Source organism: Danio rerio, chromosome 20, assembly GCF_049306965.1.
Source record: "Danio rerio strain Tuebingen ecotype United States chromosome 20, GRCz12tu, whole genome shotgun sequence".
Lineage (NCBI taxonomy): Eukaryota > Metazoa > Chordata > Actinopteri > Cypriniformes > Danionidae > Danio > Danio rerio.
This window is the reverse complement of record NC_133195.1, coordinates 47,528,888-47,552,500: the sequence shown is the minus strand read 5'-3', so window position 1 is coordinate 47,552,500 and position 23,613 is coordinate 47,528,888. Positions and strand designations below refer to the sequence as shown.

The 23,613-nt window shown below is 36.2% G+C and overlaps 1 protein-coding gene across 28 annotated transcripts in view; it reads left to right on the top strand.

Moving 5' to 3' along the window:
- The window catches only part of runx2b (RUNX family transcription factor 2b), a 284,262-nt gene that overhangs the window by 33,574 nt on the left and 227,075 nt on the right, over positions 1-23,613 (top strand). For all 28 annotated transcript variants that reach the window (XM_073932312.1, XM_073932283.1, XM_073932295.1 and 25 more), the window contains one exon: positions 23,267-23,374. The gene's annotated coding sequence lies outside the window, so the exon portion shown is untranslated. The remainder of the gene's footprint in view (positions 1-23,266; positions 23,375-23,613) is intronic.

The following is a 23,613-nucleotide window of genomic DNA, read 5'->3' as shown; positions in this document are numbered from 1 at the left end:
ATTTAATTTAATGTTTATTTAAAAAAAAAATTTAAGGCTTTTCTTCGCACAGACCTAACAACCCTGATTCGAGGGACATTTAGTGCATTCAGATGTTTCTTGATTTTGATTATAGTCCAATTTCAGATTTCTTTTATACTTTATTTTTAAAAATCATCCAACACTGTAAAGAAATGCCCAACATTTTGACAGTAAAAACTGAAGTAAAAAATGCTATGGTAAAAATCTGTTACCTGATAAACTGTAAGATTCCATAATATATATGTTGAATAACTAGAAATGGACTTTTCCAGACATCCCTGCTTGATACTTCACTTTTTGTTTTCTTTTTCTCATCAGTGATGTACAATAGAGCTTATGATAAATATAATGTTGAAATATAATGTTTATTGCATTGCTTTAGTGTTTTACTGTTTAGTAGTTGTGTGAATGGCACTGAGCACCATGTCTCATCACCACCTGTTTTTGGTTGTTTATGTGTAACAAAGGTAAAATGTGTAGATGTTAGTACTTCAAAATATTTTTTGTATTAAAACCAGTTACCCAGCACTCACTTTTGGGGATTTACACCTACCTAACTTCATAATAGTAACAATATTTGACCCCAGTGAGCTATAAACATACATCAGGTATCATTGGAAGGAAGAACAAAAAAAGTTATACATTATTAAGTAACGAGAAAGAAATGTTGTACGTTGTTGAATATTTGTTTTTTCATAAACAAACACAGGAAAACATTAATGTAATAACCTAGAAAAATAAAAAAAGCCAAGTGTCTAATTTCAAATTTAAGTTTTCCAAGTTTATATTTCAAATTTGATGAAGATAGCATGCAAAACAAAATTTCTATAAAGTTTTCTGACACTATATCAGTGTCCTATCCCTCACAGTCAGAGGCATTTTCGAAAAATGACCTTCCCAAACTAAAACAGTAACAGTTGCTGAATAATTTGGTCTACATTCAAAGTTTATGTATCTTTGAAAAGAAGACAGTTTTAATACATTTAATAAAATACAGTAGTTTACTGTAAATTTTGTTTTTTTTTCAGTACAGTGTTTTAAAGTGTCATTCTGGCAACCACATCTGTTCCTTTTTTTATTGTAAATTTGACATTTTTATTTTACAGAGTAGGGCTGCACAATATATCGTTTCAGCATTGATATCGCAATGTGTGCATTCGCAATAGACACATTGCAACACCTGCAATGTAGAGTTGAAATTATTATTGTAGAATGTACAGTGTTTAAGTTTTACATTTACATTTAATTATTCAATAATGGAGCAGAATGAAACAGCGATATGCCTGAGGCGGATCAAACATATGTCGATGTTGCAATGCTAAGAAATCTCAGTGCTGTTAATAAAAGAAATGCATCTTATAACTTTTTGATGCATTTTTCCTCTTCATTTATAATCATGATATATCGTGGGTAGTTTTCTTGTGAATATCACTGATATCATGATCTATCATTATCAGGGGTAAAATATCATGATTTATTGTATCGTATCGTATTACTGTGCCTGAATATCTGACTATTTTCACTTTTATCTTCACTCTGTCTTATTTAAGCTAGCTCCTCTACAAAATGATTTCAGTAGAAGTTAATGATTTTATTCCAAACAGAGCTATTCAAGTCATTTGCTGAAATTGCTCATATCGCAATATAAATTGCAGCAAAATAAAATATCGCTATGTCAGTTTTTCCAATATCATGCAGACAAAGTATAGAACATTAGTTAGTACATACTTTTTGGGACCAAAATTGCAACACCTTTGTTAGTTTTTAACATAGCCTTGTAACATGTTACAAATATTTTGTACTATATTACACTCAGACCTAGAAAATATGTGCACTTGCTTATTGCGTGTTTTTTTTTTTTCTCTCTCCGAATTTATTAGAACACATACATAGAACAGACAAACCCAGAACTAAGTCAAATAAAACCACGGCAGGTAAGGCAATAGTAATATTGCAAAAATGTAATATTCAAAAATCCATACACATACATGCAGCTCAATAGACGTTGCTCTTGAGTCCATATCTTATTTCCCACAAGTGTCTAGGCATTGTGAATTTGCATTGAATGTATCCGCAAATATCCAGGACATCTAAAGAATGTGTTTTTGCAAGTGCAAGACTGTAAAACTTAGATAATGGCTTTGTTGCATGTACATATATGGCTTTGCTTCATAGATGTTTTTCACATGGTGCTGATCCCTAACTGTGACCTCGATTTAGGCCTTCAGTTACAATTTCTGAAATGTCCTAAAGAAGCACACGATTTCATTCATTCATTCAGTCCTTTTATTTATCAGGGGTCACCACAGCGGAATGAACCACCAACTTGCCCAGCATGTGTTTTACACAGCGGATGCCCTTCCAGCCGCAACCCAGTACTGGGAAACACCTGTAAACGCTCACATTCACACACAAACCACAGGATGTTTAGCTTTTTTAATTCACTTATACTGCAGGTCTTTGGACTGGGGAAACCAGATCACTCAGAGGAAACACATGCAAACATGGTGAAAACATGCAAACTCCACACAAACACTAACTGGGCCAGCTGGGGTCGAACCAGCTAACTTTTGCTGTGAGGCAACAGTGCTAGCCGCTCTAGTTGTTTAAATATTTCCTTTTTTTGTTCATCATCCAGTCTTTTCTCAGCTCCTCCACTGATTGATTGTTAGATTGGTTTTTGAAGCAGTAAACCTTTTTTGTGGCCTGTGATCAATAAAGCTGATGGATTCTGGGTGCTTTCTGAGGCTTTGGGCTTCATTTGTTGATGCATTAGTGACTTGGTTCAGCACAGATTAAACTTCTTCTAGGAAATGTATGTAATTACGGAGTAAGCTAATGACAGCTGTAGACGTTTGGATCTTGTTGTCACAACCTTCAATTTCTTTAAGCACTTCAGAAGCTGTCAACTTTAGAGATGTTAATAATGTAATGTTAGACTTTTAAGGTGTTCGTTCATTGCTCTTTGAAGAGGGAATATTTGGAAATTACTAGTCAAGTTTGATATCTAGATACAAGTAGTACATTAAGATGCATTAAGTATATTTTTGTTTTTCTCCATGTTTTAAAAGGTATCGCATTTCTGATTCAAACTGAATTTTCAACATCAGTGCAATCCTTCTGAAATTTAAGTTTTGGAGACTGTCCTGTCAGCTGTTCTTCGCTGACAGGAGTGGCACCTGGTGTGGTCTTCTGCTGCTGTAGCCCATCTGCCTCAAGTTTGCTCTTCTGCATTCCTCGGTTGTAACGAGTGGTTATTTGAGTTATTTGAGTGGCCAGTCTCTTCTGACCTCTGGCATCAACAATGCATTTGCGCCCACAGAACTGCCGCTCACTGGATATTTTCTCTTATATGGACCATTCTCTGTAAACCCTAGAGATGGTTGTATGTGAAAATCCCTGTAGATCAGCAGTTTCTGAAATACTAAGACCAGCCCATCTGGCACCAACAACCATGCCATGTTCAGAGTCACTTAAATCACATTTCTTCCTCATTCTGATGCTCAGTTTGAACTGCAATAGTTCGTCTTGACCATGTCTTCATGCCTTAATGCATCGAGTTGCTGCCATGTGATTGGCTGATGAGAAATGTGCATTAACGAGCAGTGTTAAAGTGGCCGGTGAGTTTATATTTGCCACTGGATATTTTTCTGAAAAACTAATGATTTTTTTAAGGATCCTGATAACGTAAACTGATTTTTGCTTGTAACCCAACATTAGGTCAAATATGTACAAACCTAACATTGGGTTAGATTTTCCAATTCAGTTTGACTTTTTTTGCGGTTGGGTTTGTCCATATTTCAGGTTTGTTCATATATTATTTAAAGCATTTGTCTTTTACTCTTACTTTAATACAACATAATGCTTATTGCAGAATAAAATCATTATTAAAATCTATATATTATATATTATATAGTAATATATTATATTGTAAAATATATATTATATTATATTATATTGTTTTATATTATATTATATTATATTATATTATATTATATTATATTATATTATACTATATATTTTAACTCTTGTAGTATCAGTTCATGAATGACCAGGGGTCTCATTTATAAACATGGTGCATAAAATAGGGGTGGAAACTTTCCCACCCAAATGTTATGATCTGTAAGAAACACTTGACAGAACAATGTGCAGATGTAATTTTACTCCAAAATACATGTAAATGTTGACTTATTTAAACCTTTTTAAATCATCACAAAGAGTCGTAATCTTTAATAAATTAATAACAATGTATTCTGGCATATGTTTCATTTTGGTTTCTGTGCAAAATTGTATAAATGACACCCTAGTTTGTGTAGTTTCAGAAAGAAATCTAAAAATTTAATTGAACGGCATTACATTTAAATTCTCTGATATGCTAAAAAAAAAAAATAAATAGCCTACATCTTGAATGGCCTGAGGGTAAGTAAATTAACATGTTTTCAATTAGGGTAATCTGTCCCTTCAGATAGCCTCTGAAACCTCCAACGTTTTCATTATTTGTTTTTGTTATGCCAGAGCTGTCTGTGTGTTTTAGGTGGCTTTCATATTATGCATGAGGTCGGGCAGGGCACAGCTGTTGGAGTCTTACAGTGTCAGTCCAATCAAACGCAGGATTTACAGGCTGACTAAATAGACAGGACACACACTCATATGGTTGCACAGGGATAAAAAGATTGTGACAAACAAACTGATTACACAGACTGAGTTCATATAATAAATACAATTAATGTCTAGCTGCTAAACAACTGCTATGGTAACGAGAGTTGGTTTAGGTTAGCATGGCCCCTGGTGGAGGATATCACAACTACACTCTTCCCTTTTTGTCCTAGTGTAATGTATTACAGTATAATATTTTTATATCTGCTTGTATGTATTATTTCAAAAGCATTCTCTAAAAATAAGTTGAATTTATTTAATGAAAATTTACTACAAACTGCAAATTAATTGTATACTATGATTTAAAATGTCGTATTTTATTATGTAAAGAATTATAATGCAAATCTGAATTTTAAGCATATTTACTCCAGTGTTTATTATTCTAAAATCTTTCTATGTTTACTTGATGCTTAAGAAACATTGTATTATTGTATATTAATATTAACATGTTCAACTAAATTTGTTATGATATTTCATAATTTTACAGTATTTCTCATGTTTACAAAGCTCCTACTATTTGAGTTCTAATGACAATTAAATAAACTTAAATACTTTCTATTTTTTGACCAATTTGAACTAATAGTATATTATTTAGTATATTTTATCAAAGCAAAGTTCATTTTAATGTATTTTTTTTTATTCATACATATTTGCATTTCATTGTCTCATTGTTTTCATGTTTTAATTAGGAGGATACATGAAAAATGATTGGTCCTAATTGAATTTATTTGGTTAAAATCTCTGTTAAAATGCATAAGCTCACAGTCAAGATCTAACACAACAAGCTTTATATTTTATTCACAGATCTGTGCTGTAAAACAAATGCATTTTACAAGGTATTGTTTGCCAACGAGCTGAGGTAAACAATAGTTGGGAGAGGAATTCTGTATCTGTTATCGAACTTGCGTGAATTTTACTGTGGTGTGTGTTCTGTCATTGTTCGATTACAGTATTTTGTCAAGCTCAGTGTTATATCAACAGTTGTACATTACACTTTAAGAAATGCTAGGTTACTCAAACCAAATTGGGTAAAATATGGACAAACCCAAACATTGGGTTAAATATGGTTCTATGCACTTATTTAAAAAAAATTAACCCAGCAGTTGGTTAAGTCTATTACAACCAAAATTGGGTCGCAATAACCCAGCATTTTTTAGTACATGGTGAAAACAGAGTAGCATTAGGACTAGCAGTAATGTTCTCTAGTGTATGTCTTACCATGGCTGCCTTTATGAAAAACTGGTATTTTACTTACTTCTACCAAACACTCTTAGGACAAATGGTTCTAAGCAGATGAGGATTCTTTGACTTGTTAACAGACACTTTCCTCCCATTTTGCTTTTGTTTGAAGGATTGGGCTCAACTTTTTATGTTTCATTTTTAATTAATACATTTTTTATGGACTGTATGACTTTACACATGACAAAATGATTTATCTGATTTACTACAATTTTTTTAAAGGTAAGGTATTTGGGCTGATTTTAAACAAAGATGAACATTACTAAATTTTATTTAAATTCAGCCCATTTAAATAGTTTTAATTTGCAACCATTTGCCTTTGAAATTGAAAAAATCCAATGAATATTTTTTTTTCAGTGCACTTTACCCTGGCTATGTAGTAGGTACAGTAGTGACTGTATGTCACTGAATGAGTATATGCATATCTATGTATTGAATTATGGCTACACAATACACTACCTGACAAACGTCTTGTCGCCTCTGAAAGTATTAGGAACAACAAATATTAACTTCTAGTTCATTATTATTTGGCATCAGAAGTGGCTTATATGAAAGGCAAAGGCCTCTAGATTACGCTTATTTTACCAAAATAAAATATAATTTTGCCTTGAATTTTAATGATTTAATTAGGACAGTAAGGTCTGACTTTGCTTAGAAAAATGTCTCGTCAATTAACAGAAATAATGGACAGTATAGAATATAAAGTTATAGTGCAGTGGAAAAAGATTGAATATTATGTATGACTTGTGTATGAAAAAATAAGTTCAAGTAATTGACGAAAGATGTGTGTGATAATAGGGTGGGTAAATAATAAGCTTGTGCTTCATCCTGCTCTATTTTTGACCATGTTGAAATGTATTTTTGTTAAAGAATTTTTATGCATGATATTTCTGTTCAAAAATAAATAAATCAAATCAAATATTTTGTACGACCACCATGAGCTTAAATGACTGCAACCATACATTTCTGCAATGACTCAAATAATTTATTAATAAAGCATGATTTCTGCTAGATTCATTCTTCCAAAAAGAGATTAGCATGCTCGTAGGCTATTACATAATTGCAATCTCGACTTGTAATACTGTGCTCACGACATTTGTCATTGAAATAACGCCACAGGTAGTTGGTAGATCTGTGTAAAAAAAGGCCTGCTGCCACAGCTTGAAAAAATCCTAGAGGAAACACTGTAAAGTCATCTGTAATGGCGAAGAAAGCGTTTTTGCAGGACTCCCAGACTTCATCAAGTTTTTTTGGATTCATCTTCAAGGCCTCCTCCTTCATCTTACCCCAGATATTCTTAATAATGTTTATGCCTGGTGACTGGGCTGGCCAATTCTGGAGCACCTTGACCTTATTTGCTTTCAGGTACTTTGATGTGGAGGCTCAATTCAAAGGAGCGCTATCCTGCTGAAGAATTTGCCTTCTCCTGTGGGTTGTAATGTAATGGCACAAATGTCTTGACACCTCAAGCTGTTGATGTTGTCATCCACTCTGCAGATCTCTTGCACGCCCCCATACTGAATGTAACCCCAAACCATGATTTTTTTCTTCACCAAACTTGACTGATTTCTTTGAGAATCTTGAGTCCGCGTGGGTTCCTACCTTTCTACCAAAATCTACCTTCTGCCACTTTTCCAAATGATCAACTAGAAGTCAAGTTATTATTTGTTGCTCTTATAACTGGGATCGACAAGACTTTTGTCAGGTAGTGTATATTGTTTTAGCGTCAATATTTAAGTGTGTGAATACACAGTAGTCACATCGTGGAGTCAGGATTATAGTTGACCAGGTGAGAACACATCAGTTTAAGCATAAATAAGTAAATGTTTATCAATTGGTTGTTATTAAAGGCCCGTGTAAACATTTCAAGCAAGTTTAAAGCATTTTGGCAAAAGGAATTATTATGTTTGTAGTTTTAACAAAGATTAATTGTATTTAATTATTTACACAATGAAGAATAAATAGGTTTAATGTACATTTGATTACCGCTAGACTCCTTTATTTGTTTATTTGCTCTATCTCTGCTTGTATTTTGTTTTTATGCTCTCACCTACAACATTATCCCAATCATTCTAAAATTATTTATTTCATGAAAAATCATGATATAAATGGCTGAAAATTGAAATATCGCAATGAATGCTTTTTTTTTCCAATATCATGCAGCTTTTATTTTCTTAAGCAAGTGTCTTTCAAAGATTCCACCAAGAGGGAGCAGTGTTGCACAGCTACACAACGATTAGACTTTATATAACACGCACTCTCCATATAACTCTATATTCAAGCTGCCTCAAAGCCATGTATCACTAAGCAGTATGCTGTATGCATTTCAGACAGAGCAGAGAGACCTGAACTTTGGAGCATTGGGTCAATACACAATGACTCTGATCAAATCTGAATGAAAAAATAATTCAATAATTCTCAGTAATTCGAATGGCGTACTACATCATGCTTTGGCAGAGTGGTTTTAGCCTTAGTACTGTGTTTTGAAGTGTATGCCAAAGGTTACTACTCATTCATAGACTGAAATGGCAGCCTGCTTCACTTACCAGCTCCAGTGCAAAACTGTCCAGTCATGGAAAAGTGAAACCTTCAATCAGCATGTGCCTATGAGTTAATGAAGGGGGAACGGTCCTTTGTCAAAGTTTTTTAAGAGGAGGCTAAGATTATGCTAAGTCTGTGGCTGAAACCCTTGTTGGTTTTTCCTGGTGGAGTTTGGGTGGTCCGGCGAAAGTGCCGCTGGGGCTCAGTGTCTTGGCACAGGTAGCAAAGGGCTTAGATGACCGAAAACACAGTCTCCACGACTATGTAATACAACTTACCCCACTAATTGTGGGTGTTTCAGCAATTAAATTACAGACGATATGTTTTTTATAAGCTCTTGCCAGGGACAATCATGGTTAAACAGGAGGAAAGTTTTAAATCCCAGGCTGACGAGGTCTTATTTTTCAAGTATATTTAGTTTATTTAATGTATATATTTTCAGTGGTATCATGCTTCATGTCATGGACGATTTAAAATTGGATAAGGAATAATTTACCCCAAACTTCTGTCATCCATTCTTCAATCCTACTCTCTTTCCCCTCAGTGGAGGTTACTCATTTCAATACAATAAAAGCATATGTATGAATGACTGTATGCATAACTTAATGCAATACTGTGTGAATACAGAAGTTTCATACGCTTCTGAAGCATAAAAATACTTTAAAATGTTTGCAGATATTTAGGAAACATGCTAAGTGAACATTCTTGTTTATCTGAAAAACAATGCTGAAGTCAGATATTCTGAAAATGTGCATTATGTGCCGGAACGTCTGTCTTTGTTTTGGTTTCTTTAACCCGCACAATGCCAGTTCAGCTAATTATATGTCAAAGTACGCATCAGCAACCGAAATGTGAACTCCGCTGGACAGTAACAGCCTCCAAAATGAGAAGTAGATTCCTCATGAGGTGGTTATTAATTAGCAAATAATATAATTGATACGACGTATACATTAGGTGCGCAGGTTACATTCTAACAAAGTGTCCTAACAACACACTACATGACAAGATTGTAGTGATAAGCAATTTGGCTGTTTGCACCAGACGAAACGCGAAAAAATGTAAATACAGCCATTCAGAAGCGCAGAATATTGCATGCACTGCACCCAAACAAATGGTAAGGTTTATAATCTACTTAATACTGTACATATTAAACCTCTTTAACATTATTAAAGGGCCATGAAACCCCCTCGTTTCAGCAGGGTGTTTTCACACCTCTACTTTGGAAAAAGTCAGAAAAGTGGGCGTGTCCAGCTCTGTTTAGTGGGGAGTGTCGGAGGAAGAAAAGAGGCTTGGTGTGGGAGTGTCTATTTGGGCACGCTGAATTTCAGAGTCAAAACACACAACCACAGCGGACAATGTGACTGTGTTTACATGGACATCTGTAGTCGAATTATTTGCCAAATTATTAAATGGTGGACTTTAACTGCAGTTTGGCTCTTTCATTCAGGGAATTCATTCATGTCCCTCCCGACATACGTGATATTTGATTCGAGGAACTGCTCTAAGCGTTTATTTTTGATACCGCACGGCGAATGAGAGAAAAAAAAACTCAGCATTTCCCGGAAACTTAGATGCACACGGCAGGTAGCGTCAGAAAGCCGCGTGTGCTATTCCGGTCACAAAATCCAACACGAGGTTATACTTTGGTTTTAACTGTTAGTGCTAACTTGTTTACACTCGGTGCAATAGTTTGTTTGATACGAATAAAATACGAACTGAATAAACAAAGAGCACTGGTCGCTCACTTACCAAATCTGTAGAGACAGGACTATCACCAGCAACTAGAGCCGCGTCTTTATTTAGAGGAGACTACAAGCGAATCTGGATCTCAGCGTTTGCAGATGAGAACAGCTCTCAGGTAAACAGTAATCCTCCTTAGACACCTAAGTTATTGTTGTCGCGCGTCGCGTACACTGTTAATCCACGTGTGAGTCTGCGCACTTACAGAGAGAAAATGAAAACAAAACTTAACTGCAGCAAACAATAAAAGCAACACTTCACGCTTGTTTTGCCAATACAACGTAGCGTCTCTGCCGTCTACACTCTGACAGTAATGAATATTAATGAAGTTGCACAATAGAGTGCGCTGATTGGTTTGAACCAAGCCTTACTCATGCATTAATGCAACACACTGTAAGATGTAATAAGACTCACTCTGGCACAGACGTCCAGTCTGCACGCTGGAATACAACACTATTATGTCATGGCCGTGACGCAGCTTCAAAAATTCGTTTCAAACCGGAAGTACGAATTTGCTTGAAAAAACGCAAAAACAACCAATTTACACTTTTTTGTGAAATATAGGTGTCCTAATAGTGTTTTTAGCAGTGTGAGACACATATACGACTGTCAACAGTTTAAAAAAATGTGTTTTGGTGTTTCGTGACCCTTTAAATGTACATGCTGAATCACTGATATGTGTTGGCTTGCACTGAGTCAGAGTTCTGAAGTTCAGTTTCAAACGGTTTATTTTATTTTCAAGATCTAAGGTAAACTATCTGCTGCTGCTTTCATTGGTATGGCAATAAATGTCATGCCAAATGGCATTCAAACTCGCATTGTTAGCATTTAACACTGTATCAAGTGCATGAGGTGTACCTGAGGTGATCGTTGTCATTTATCCAGTTGTTCATCTGTTAGAAACTGAAGCCATTTCTAAAATATACATTTCAGGTGTTGGGACAAAATCCTTTGAGTATGGGAAATATTCCTTCTATCGCATGCTGTTGCATTTATTTGGAAAATGGTTCAAATCAGTCTTAAATCAGCCTTTAAGCTTGATAGTTAAGCACATTTCTGTTGTCAATCTGGCAACCTGCACTTGCGTGGACTTATCAGTGGAAAAGCCGAGTGAAAATGTGTTTTGATCCAGGTGTGCAATACCTAGTTCAACCACTGGGTGTCAAACTTACATACTGCACCTTTTAATGGCCCTATGAGTGTAAAAAAGATCAAAATATGAGAAAAGTTGCAATGACAAACCCTTAAATACACTCAAAAAATACATACAGTATTTACCAAATGTATGTAGTGTTGTTTTTAACCACTTTACATCACATTGATGATTAATGGAATGCTTAAATTTTTCAATTAAGCTTTTTTGTCTATACTTTTAGTTTTTTATTTAATAGACCATGTTTTCCGCTACATTCATTCTTCCGTGGCGGGGCGCCACACCAAAATTCATCCTAACCCGGCTACATTATAGCCTCTCATTCAAAACATTATCCGTGTTGTTTTTTTTATAGCGGGTTATCACATCAAAACGCATTAAAAGGTCCTTTTTACAGCGCAAACTTTTCTGTAATCATAGTAGTCTTGTGCGTTATTTGTTTAACCCTTTAAGATTACGTACTGACTGACTGACTGACGGGTTCGTGATCCGTGAGGCCAGCAAACTCGATGTAGCTTTCAGTTAAGATAAACACAGTTTCTATGATCATAATTTATTTCTAAATAAAGGTCTGTGGGTCTGCATACATTGCTGGAGTTTATAGTCGTTTCACTTCGAGATGCATTAATGCCGCTCTGTAGGTCTTTTGGAGACATTCATCAATACTCCTAGCAAATCTTATATATGTTGGAGACATACTTGTTACATAAACACACTAAATCACACTTCAGCAGTATTTATTTGAGAGCGCACAAGACAATCTGCACTTAAGCAGCATATATTTGAGGAAGAATGCAAGAAGTTTTGTGCACGAGCAGAGGAAATCGGTGCGCAAGCAAAAAGATTTGCATGCTCGTATAACATAAATGAAATCTCGACTTGTAATACTGCACTCATGACATTTGTCCATTTGTCATTGAAATAACGCCATAGGTAGTTGGTAGATTTTAGTAAAGGCCTGCCGCCTCAGCTGGAAAAAAATCCTTAAGGAAACACTGTAAACATTATGCAGATCCCATCCAGTAACTGCATGCACACACTTTTGTGATTCTTTTATCGTGCTTTTGTTGTGTGAATAAAGCATAAAATAAATAAACAATTCAATTCAATTCAATTCAGCTTTATTTGTATAGCGCTTTTACAATGTAGATTGTGTCAAAGCAGCTTCACATAAATGGTCATAGTAACTGGAACAGTGTGGTTCAGTAACTGGAACAGTGTGGTTCAGGTTTTAGTGTTTAAGTTCAGTTCAGTTCAGTTTAGCTCAGTTCAGTGTGATTTAATCATTACTGAGAGTTCAAACACTGAAGAGCAAATTCATCGATGCGTAGCTCTACCAATCCTGAACCATGCGAGGCAGTGGCGACAGCGGAGAGGGAAAAAAAACTTCACCTGATGGGAGTGAAGAAAAAAAACCTTGAGAGAACCAGACTCAGTTGGGCACGACCATTTTAATTTCTCCGCTGGCCAAAAGTCTTGTGCAGAACTTCATTCGCCGTGGTTTATGCTGGAAGATGGCCTGAGGACTGAGGACCTCGGGATGAGTATCCCCAGGTGAAAATAGAGAATAAAGAGAATAATTAGCGTAGCTGCTGTTCATAGTGTATATAAGCAAGATGTAGAAGCCAGTGTGGAACCCGCTAGGTGATGCATTGAGTGTATGCTTTACTAAACAGATAGGTCTTTAATCTAGTTTTGAACTGGGAGAGTGTGTCTGAGCCTCGGACATTACCAGGAAGGCTATTCCAGAGTGTAGGAGCCATGAAAGAGAAGGCTCGACCTCCTTTACTTGATTTTGCTATTCTAGGTACTACCAGAAGCCCTGAATTTTGAGATCTTAAGGAGCGAGTTGGTTCGTAGCGAGACAGAAGGTTGGTTAGATAAACAGGAGCTAGATTATTTAGAGCTTTATAGGTGAGAAGTAATAAATTCAATACGAAATTTAACAGGCAGCCAGTGTAAGGAGGATAAAATTGGGGTTATATGATCATATTTTCTAGACCTGGTCAGAACTCTGGCAGCTGCATTTTGTACTAATTGAAGTTTGTTAATAGAGGATGCTGGGCAGCCAGCAAATAGAGCATTACAGTAATCCAGTCTCGAAGTCATAAAAGCATGGACTAGCTTTTCTGCATCTGAGATGGATAGCATATTTCGTAATTTAGCGATATTTCTCAGATGAAAGAAGGCAGTTTTTGTGACATGGGATATATGGTTTTTAAAAGTTAGATTGCTGTCTAATATGACACCCAAATCTTTTATAGTAGAGCTAAAGCTAACTTTGTATCCCTCTAATTGTAAATTGAGTTGCGAGATCTGCTGTGTGCAAGATTTAGGCCCAATAAGTAATAATTCTGTTTTGTCTGAGTTTAAGAGAAGAAAATTGTTGGTCATCCAGTCTTTGATGTCTTTGATACACTTAGTTAGTTTAGAAAGTTCAGACGTCTCGTCAGGTTTAGTGGAAATATATAATTGAGTATCATCTGCATAGCAGTGAAAGCTGATCCCATGTCTTCTAATAATGTCTCCCAGAGGTAGCATGTAAATTGTAAACAGTAAAGGGCCTAAAACTGATCCTTGAGGCACCCCATACTTTACTGGGCAGATTTGTGAAGGCTGTCCATTAAGATTCATAAACTGGTAGCGGTCAGTTAAGTATGACTTAAACCATTGTAGAGCCTGTCCCTGGACACCTGTAGACTTTAAGCGATTTATGAGGATATTGTGGTCAATGGTATCAAATGCCGCACTAAGATCGAGTAAAACTAATAGCGAGACGCACCCTCGGTCAGCAGCTAAGAGTAAATCGTTGGTTATTTTCACTAAGGCGGTTTCTGTACTGTGGTGAGCCCTGAAACCTGACTGAAACACTTCAAAAATATTGTTCATCTGCAGATAAGAGCATAATTGAGTGGAAACAACTTTTTCTAGTATTTTAGACATAAATGGAAGATTAGAAATAGGCCTATAGTTAGCTAAGTTGTTGGTGTCTAGTTGCGGTTTCTTAATAATAGGCTTAATAACAGCTAGCTTGTAAGAGTTTGGAACATGGCCTATAGATAAAGAAGAGTTGATAATGTTAAGAAGAGGTTCTCCTATAGCAGGTAGCAGCTCTTTCAGTAATTTTGTTGGAATTGAGTCCAGCATACACGTAGCTGGTTTAGAGCTATTTATAATTTTTACTAACTCTTCATGTTCTATGATTTTGAAGCAGTGTAGGTTATTATTATGATTTAATGAAATATTTACAGGATTTGGAGTATAAGCCGGTGCAGAAAGTTTGGCATCTCCTATTTTCTGTCTAAAGCCTTCTATTTTATTACTGAAAAAATTCATGAAATTATCACTACTAATTTGCGGTGGAGTAGTTTGTTCCAAGGATGACCGATTATTTGCTAATTTAGAGATGGTGTTAAATAAAAATCTAGGATTGTTATGATTATTTTCTATCAGTTTGCGCAGGTGCTCGGTCCTGGCAGATTTTAGAGCCCTCCTATAGCTGGACATACTGTCTTTGTACGCAATTCTAAAGACCTCTAAATTAGTTTTTTTCCATTTACGTTCCAGGGCGCGGGTTGCTGTTTTGAGCGCACGAGTATGACTATTATACCATGGTATAGTTTTAATCTCTCTAGCCTTTTTTAATTTGATGGGTGCCACAGTATTTAGTGTGCTAGTAAAGATGGCATCCATACTGCTGGTTACTACATCAAGATCATTTGAGTTTGCGGGTGCATTACGAAATAGAGAGAGATCAGGTAAGTTATTTATAAATTCATCTTTAGTTGACGGAACAATAGTTCTACTAGGGCGGAGTATTGGAGCGGGTTTGCTGATTTCAGGTAAACATAGCTCATATAGTAAGAGGTAGTGATCTGTAATATCATCACTTTGTGGTATAATGTCTACGTCAATAACCTCGATTCCATAAGACAGAATTAGATCTAATGTATGCTTTAAGCGATGGGTTGGACCCACAACGTTTTGCTTTATCCCAAGTGAGTGTATTAAATCCATAAACGCGAGCCCTAATGTATCATTAGCGTCATCTATGTGGATGTTAAAGTCACCTACAATTAGCATTTTATCAGTTTTGACTAGTAAGTCAGAAATAAAATCAGAAAATTCTTTTAGAAATTTGACATAGGGTCCTGGGGGTCTATATATGGTGATTAAAGCGAGAGATAACATAGGTTTTTGTATAGTATCTGGAAGCTGAACATTAAGCGATAATACTTCAAAGGAGCTAAACATAAGTCCGTTTCTCTGTTTAATATTAAGGAAATCACTAAAGATTGATGCAACTCCACCACCACGACCAGTTTGACGAGCCTCATGTTTATATAAGAATCCTGGAGGAGTTGCTTCATTTAAGCTAATATAGTCATTTTGTTTCAGCCAGGTTTCAGTGAGACAGAGTGCATTAAGATTGTTTTCTGTTATTATTTCATTAATGATAAGTGCTTTAGGTGCAAGTGACCTGATGTTTAGGAGACCAAGTTTTACGAAATTTGTATTTTCACTTTCTACTGGTTTTTCTGGTTTGATTCTTACTAGATTTTTCCTGGAGCACACAGTACGTTTATTTCTTAATCTAATAATACGAGGAACAGACACAGTCTCTATAGGATTCGCCAGATATGCATTACTGATGTTTAAGTGGGGTGAACAAGAGTCTAGGTGGCTATAGTGTGAATTTTGTGAATTTTTACCTGCTAGTCAGATGGTGCGAAGTAGTCTGGAGATGTTGTCCGACAGGAGTTCAGCTCCGGCTCGACTGGGGTGCAGGCCGTCAGGACGGAAGAGCCTAGGACGCTCCCAGAAAAGATTCCAGTTATTAGCAAAGAGCAATTTCTGTTCATTACACCATGTTATTAGCCATTCATTCAGAGCTAAAAGTCTACTGAACCTTTCATTTCCTCAACATCACAGCGTCTTTGAAGAAAAGGTCATGGTTTGGTACTCCTTTTATTACTGTAAGAATGTTATTAAATTACTAAAAGATACATTCATTATGTTTACATGGACCTCACTAATCAAGTTATTTGTTTTAATCTGAGTAAGACAATAATATGATGGTGTTTAGATGAGTTGCTTTTGGAATGTTCCTTCCACGATCCTGTTTTGCATCTAATACACAGAATGATTACCGTCATTGTGTTACCAGACTATCCACATTACCTCTGGAGTTTCATGTAATTTCTGATGTTTAATTTTTAATTTGTTGACTTTAACTGCAATTTCACTTTCATTCAGGAACATTTCATTCATGCCCCCCCATGACAAACTGAGGTATTGGATGAGAGTACGAATTAAGGACTAATGGAAGAGTGTTGTTTTTTTGGAGTTTGATACTGCATGCCGAATGGGAGAAAAAACCCTTCGCATTTCGTGATGCAGGTGTCTGTGGTCCTTTACTGATGCGATAACTGCAGAGAATAATGTCAAACAGCCAAGTTCTACATGGCGGCAATAGTTTAAATGCGGTGTTTACATGTCAGTACTGCTCTTCAATAATGCGACGAAAATATAAATACTTGTGCCTTAATTCTATTTCTGTTTAATTTGATAATAACTTTAGTTCGATTTTAATTAGTTTAAAAAAAAAATTGCTGTTTACGTGGTAGGTTTTAATCAGAGTATTGTCTTAATTGTATTAAAATCAGATCATTGATGTCCATGTAAATGTAAGCAGTTGCAGTAATTTAAGCAGTTACAAAGATAGTTATTTTTATTCAACCGTCAAGTTTTTTTTCGAGCAGTATTGACACAAGCTTCTCCCAAAAGATAGTACGGCTATAATGTACAAGAGACATCAGTGTGGAAAAAAATATTTCTGAGCATTTATTTAAATAGGAAAAAAAATGTCTGAATTTTCCTTATTTGAGACTTGCTTGTATATAGTTTAAATTCTGTCATCTTAATATTAACTTTATTGTGATCAGAGTATTTAAATGTAATGACTTTCAATTTTAATTTTTTAGAGTTTTTCTTGTACAGATCTTTGCTGCACCATAACCTTGTATGATTTACAGCAAGAACCCATATGCATGTAGAATTTATAGTGTGTGTTTAACCAGCTACAGTACACATAATCTTTAATTTACCACCCAGGTTATGAAAATAATGTGTATTTTAGCTCCAGCCTGGACTAATAGGAAACCTTTGGCCCCAAAAATGTCAAATAGTAACCGAATCCTCGTTGGCCGTTCATTAATGGTGGCGTTCCACAAACACAGGCCTCAGCTTGTTCAGTGTGTCCACATTGAACATGTACAGTATAAACAGCGTGCAGAATATTAGGAGTGTTGAATTCCAGTGGAATGAAACCACAAAAGAGTGCTTTACACAGTGCGAAAGATTAAAGTCCTCATTAAGACCACTTACCAGATGGTGTCTTGAAGAAATTTCTACGAAATTAGGCCTAGTTGTCAGACCAAAATGAACTGTAATTGCATTTCCTGTTTGCCTTTAAATTCTGACACACTTGCAAACCAAATAGAGATTTCCCTCTCTCTGCCTCACAAACGAACATCGAGTGTTGCAGAAAGCTTTAAAAAATATCTAAAACTAAACCCAATTTCTAAACTTTTTCAAGACATGCTGGCTTCAGGGGTCACTCAGTTTGCATCCCAAAACCAACACACAGAATGTAGTGGAGACTCCTTTTTGAGACATTTTGATTTCAGTTGTGGCGATACCATGCTTGTGTATTTTATATTTAGTGCATATATTCCATCTATCTATCTGTCTGTCCGCCAGGTCCATATATCCGTCACTCTGTTTATCCATCTTTTCATCCAATTATTCAATCTAATATTCCATCCATCCATCTACCTATCCATTCATCCATCCATCCCTCTGTCCATCATATCCATCCGTTCATCATGTTCATCCATTCGAATTATCCATCTATCCATCCTTCTATCATTCAATCCATTCATTCTTCTGTCATTCCATCTATTCATCTTATTCAATCCTATCCATCCTTCTATCATTCCATTCATTCATCTATCATTCCATCCATTTATCCATCCATCCTTCTATCATTCCATCCATCTAATCCAATTCCGTCCATTCGTCCATTTGTCTATTGTTCCATGCATCCATGTACCCATCCATTCGTCCATCTATTGTTTAATCCATCTATCCATCTGTCCATTGTTCCACCCATCTACCCATTCATTCGTCCGTCCATCCATCTTCTCATCCGTCCGTCACTCCATCTATTCTTCCATTCATTATTCTATCCATCATGTCCATCCATCTATCGATCATTTCATCCATCCATCCTTCTCTCATTCCATCCATCCATCACTCTATTATTTCATCCATCTAATCCAGGGGGGCCCAAACTTAGTCCTAGAGGGCCAGTGCCCTAGAGAATTTAGCTCCAATCCTAATCAAACACAACTGAAGTAGCTAATCAAGCGCTCACTCCACATAGTAACTTTCTGGCAGGTGTGTTGAAGCAAGTTGGAAGTAAACTCAGCAGGAGACCGGCCCTCCAGGACTGAGTTTGGACATCCCTGATCTAATCTGATCCCATCTATCCGCCCATCCGTCTATTGTTCCATCAAACTATTCTTCCATCATTCCATCCATCTAGTCCAATTCCATCCCTCTGTCTGTCTATTGTTCCATTCATCCATCCATCTACCCATCCGTCTGTCACTTCGTCTATTGTTGCATCCATCATTGTCCATCAATCAAAATAATCCATTCATCCTTCTGTCCATCCATCCAAATCATCCATCCTCTATCATTCCATCCATCTAATCCAGTCTGTCTGTCACTCAGACGGATGGACAGATTGGATGGATGGGATTGGATGGATGGAAGGAATTTTTGAAGGATGTATAGATGGGTGGGTGAAATGATAGAAGGATGAACTTAAAGTTCTGTGTAACTGCCACAAGGGGGCGTTGTCCATATGTGAAATGGTGGCTTTAGTCTGCTAAGTGTAAATAAGAGAACAGCTGAAAAAGTGAGCAAAACACTATGGCCAAGAGCTGTGCAATAAACAAACTCCTCCAGAATGATCTGAGACTGACTGAGGAAATAATGACTTAAATTACTGCTGAAAGTTAATCCACAGGAATTTCAATCATAATTTGTCAGCCATGGCTTGTCATGTCTTTTTTTTTCTTTTTCAAAACAAATATTCTGATCATATCTAAACTACGTCAGTCTCAGTGATGTATAAATATATTACACATTGTGCTGTTAAATCATCTCAGGGAGCCATTACTCCTAAGCATCTGTCGCCCCCTTGATGGCAGCAATTATGGAGAATTATTTCCGCTTCGGCATCCTTTATTTTATAAGAGGGCCCCGCGAAAGAGATCAGCTTTGGCATGACGCTGAACGTTTCTGAGGTTTCAGAGCTCATAAAAAGTTGTCACTTTATTTCAAACAGCAACCGCAAGCTTGAACGGACTTTGTATCCTTCTGGAGAAGCCATCAAGAGCTTGAGGTCTGCTGGTTATCGATGGGGGGACGGAAGTGGTTGGAGGAAACTTTGATTCCTCTGTTGTCATTCCAAATCATTAGGACTTTGTTTGACCCACGAGCCAATGGATAATTAAGGGTTTCTTTCTTTCGCTCGACTGCTATAGCGAACGCGCCTGTCTGGCGTCACATGTCATTCTTCTGAGGAAGGCAAGATTATTTATGAGTCCAATGGTGCATACCTGACTAAACTGTGATGGTTGCGATGTAGCCAAGGCATAATAGCAAGGCCTGGAATTACATACTGCGCTGTGATATGCATGAATGGCTAATTCTTTTAAGGACGGTTTACTGAGGAGGTCACGTATCTGAGAATAGTTCCCGAAATTGATTTTATTGCCGTTGGCCTTCATGATATTTTCATATGTAAAAATGTTCTGATTCACTAACAAATTCTGCAAATATGGTAGTCGGCATTGTAGTTTATTGCTCTTGCAGGGATGTTTTGGCACATTTGGATCCATTGATCTGATTAGCCCTTTTTTGGATCAAAACAGCAGTTCGGGCAGCTGAACAGTGTCGGAGCTGCCAACGCAGTGGCGCTACATTGTGAAAAGCTAAACAAAACATATGCCCAAGTGAAAACATCTGGTCTCCGTACTGTAGAGCGTTCAAACAGAGTTGAGTTTTTTCACCGTTGGTTGAAATGAGCAGAACTATTATGCCTCTCATTCACAGGTTTAGACTGGGCTTGTCGTGAAATCAAACCAAAACATAATAATGTGTAAACACACACGGCACGGGACATTTGAGCACTCCCGCCTCGGCTAAGACATCCAAGGCACTGAGGTTTCTTCTGACGAGAGCCGGTCCCAAGTGAAAATGACAATGGAGGGCCTCAGAAAGGAGTCCAAGCATAAAATGTGTTTGTTAAATGTCTGGGTTTTCCTTCCGAACAGTGACTTTCAGTTACGGTCACTGCCAACCTCCTACATACACATACATACACTGCAAAAACTGATTTTCTTGCTTAATTATTTTTAAAAATCTTAAATAAAGAGCCATTTTCTTTACTGTTAAAAAAATATGTTCATGTTTTTTGGAAACAATGCCAATGAGGTAACAGAATAATATTTTATCACTTTAAAATTAGTTTATTTTGCTCACCCCACTTTCAGTTTATTTCACTTGTTATATAAGAAAAACTTGCTTCATTTTCTCATTATTTCTAAAAACAAGACAATATTTTTTACTTAGTCTCAGCCATGTCACACACTTAGGACTGGCTAATCACTGAAGCTAAGCAGGGCTGAGTCTGGTCGGTACCTGGAGGAGAGACCACATGGGAAAACTATGTTGGAAGTGATGTTGGTAAGGGCAGCAGGGGGCGCTCATCCTGTGGTCTGTGTGAGTCCTAATGCCCCAGTATAGTGAAGGTGACAATATACGGTCAGTGAGCGTCGTCTTTTGGATGAGACGTTAAACCAAGGTCCTGACTCTCTTAAAGAGAAGGTATTTACCCATCCTGGCCTCCTAATCATCCTCATCCACCGTATTAGCTGTCTCTCCACTCCCCTTATAGCCATACCTGTCAAAATACCTTGCCCCCAGCCCCCCCTCCCCTTAAAAAAAATCCCCAAATTACTAAATATGTTGATCGGAAGCTGTTACATTGTAATTAAACAGTTAAACAGTCAGTAATGTTTCATTATTATTATCATTTACAAAAAAATAGTATACATTAGCAGCAAATGAATTAGCAAACAGTTTAGATTATTAAAATTAATAGCTATTATAAAGAAAAAGAATCAAGTTATCAAATCTTGTTAACCTTTTCACTGTATAACTTACACTATCTGATTAAAGAGCAGCAAATGTATCTCATTTATCATGATTTTTCATTTGATTACATTAAATAACAGAGGTGTCACTTTAAAAATGCGCACATTATACTCATTTAGGACAAAATTAGTTGTGTTTGAAAACAAAAAACACTAAAATCGACATCTTTAGATGTTATTGATATTAGTTGTGTCTGTCTGTTCAAACACGCACACAAAATCCAGACTTTTGCTCCGCTTCGAATCGCGTCTTTGGAATCCGTTTTGGAAACAGCATATATCACATTGCTTAGTCACGCATTGCACTCACAATATTAATTCTTTTTCCACTGCACCATGACTTTATATTTTATACTGTACATTATTTGTTAAGTGACAAGACTTTTGTATAGATTTTGTTCAGACTGAACTTTCCTAATTAAATCAATAAAATTCAAGGCATGATCATATTTTTTTTGGTAAAAAAAGTGAAATCTAGAGGCCTTTGCCTTTCATATAAGCCACTTCTGATACTAAATGATCAACTAGAAGTCAACTCATTATTTCTTGTTTCTAAAACTTGATTTGGCGAGAAGACTTTTGTCAGGTAGTGTAGACAAGCTTTTGATTACTAAAATATGATTTAACCATTAAAGCAAAGTTTGGAGAATTTTAAGAGGGGAAAAAAAGTGAAATTTGGAAAAAGATTAAATGTAAAAGTGATTTAACTATTAATGCAAAGTCTGGCAATGTTTGATAAAAAATTTAATATAATAATAATAATAATAATAATAAAACTGTGGTCTGTGTAGATTAGTAAAACTGTATTAAATGTATTTAGTGACAGTAAAGACATCTTTTTTTAGAAATTGTACCTTTGAAATGGTAATTGCTGTAGTCTTTGGAATTACTTGTGAATGGTTTAGCTATTTTTGACCAAAAATATTATTTTTTTTAGTAAATTGGTTTCCACAAAGTATTTAATCAATTTAAATAATGTTAAAAATAGCATCCACTTACTGAAAAAAATAAAATAAAATTAGCAGAAGTGATCTCTTCCTAAAAGATTATATGATGGAAGGCTCCACGGTTTTCAGATGGAATTAAGATAAAACCTGCAATATAAAACACAATATTATGACAGCTTTTCCCAGCATTTGATCCTGTGGTTTGTCCTGCCAATGCAATATTTTCAGGCACATTGTGGCCTCTAATTGCTGCATCAATGGCATGAAATACCGCACTGTATGTGATATACCTACAAGACTCCCCTGAAACTTTATGCATGAAATCGAAGCAAGTTTTGTTCTTGCAGGAATGAGGTTGATTTAGAGGCAGGACCCCGTCAGTCACATCTCACAGTCTCTTTCATTTCCAACAGCCCCTTTTGTTTTACTGTTGATGTACAGGCTCTAAACTTTTCAGCTTGACATAAGGAATGTGTGCATTTCATCATGTTTTTGACAGCGCAAAAGAGGACGGTTTGTTCTTGTGCGCAGCAAAGACTGCCGGTCCGTGTTTGGCTTGGACGCCAATGAATAACATTGTATGCGGAGAGGAAATTAAAAATGCAGGGTTGTAATTTACAAGAGAGTGGAACTGATTTAACGCACCCAATCCACTCTTTTTCATTTTTTTCCTCTAGCTGCTGTTCTTCCAAGGCAACCAAATCATCCGCAGCTGAGAGATGGTAGTGTCGCCAATAACAAGGCTGCCAGATCCTCTCGTCTTCTGAGGTGTGATGGTGTGAAAGGTAAATCAGTTATGAAATCCAAATGCAGAACTTTTCTCAGCTTTCTCTTATATCGTTCTGCCACATTTTATGTATTTGTGAGGAATGTTTAAGATCTGAAGTCAAGCAGTTAAGGCAAAACACATTTCTACACATTTATCCCGTTTGTTTTCTTGTAATTATTTGTGACCTTACTTCAAAAAAGTTAATTTTTTTATAAATATAAAATGTAAGGTTAATAAATCACATGAAAGCTGAAT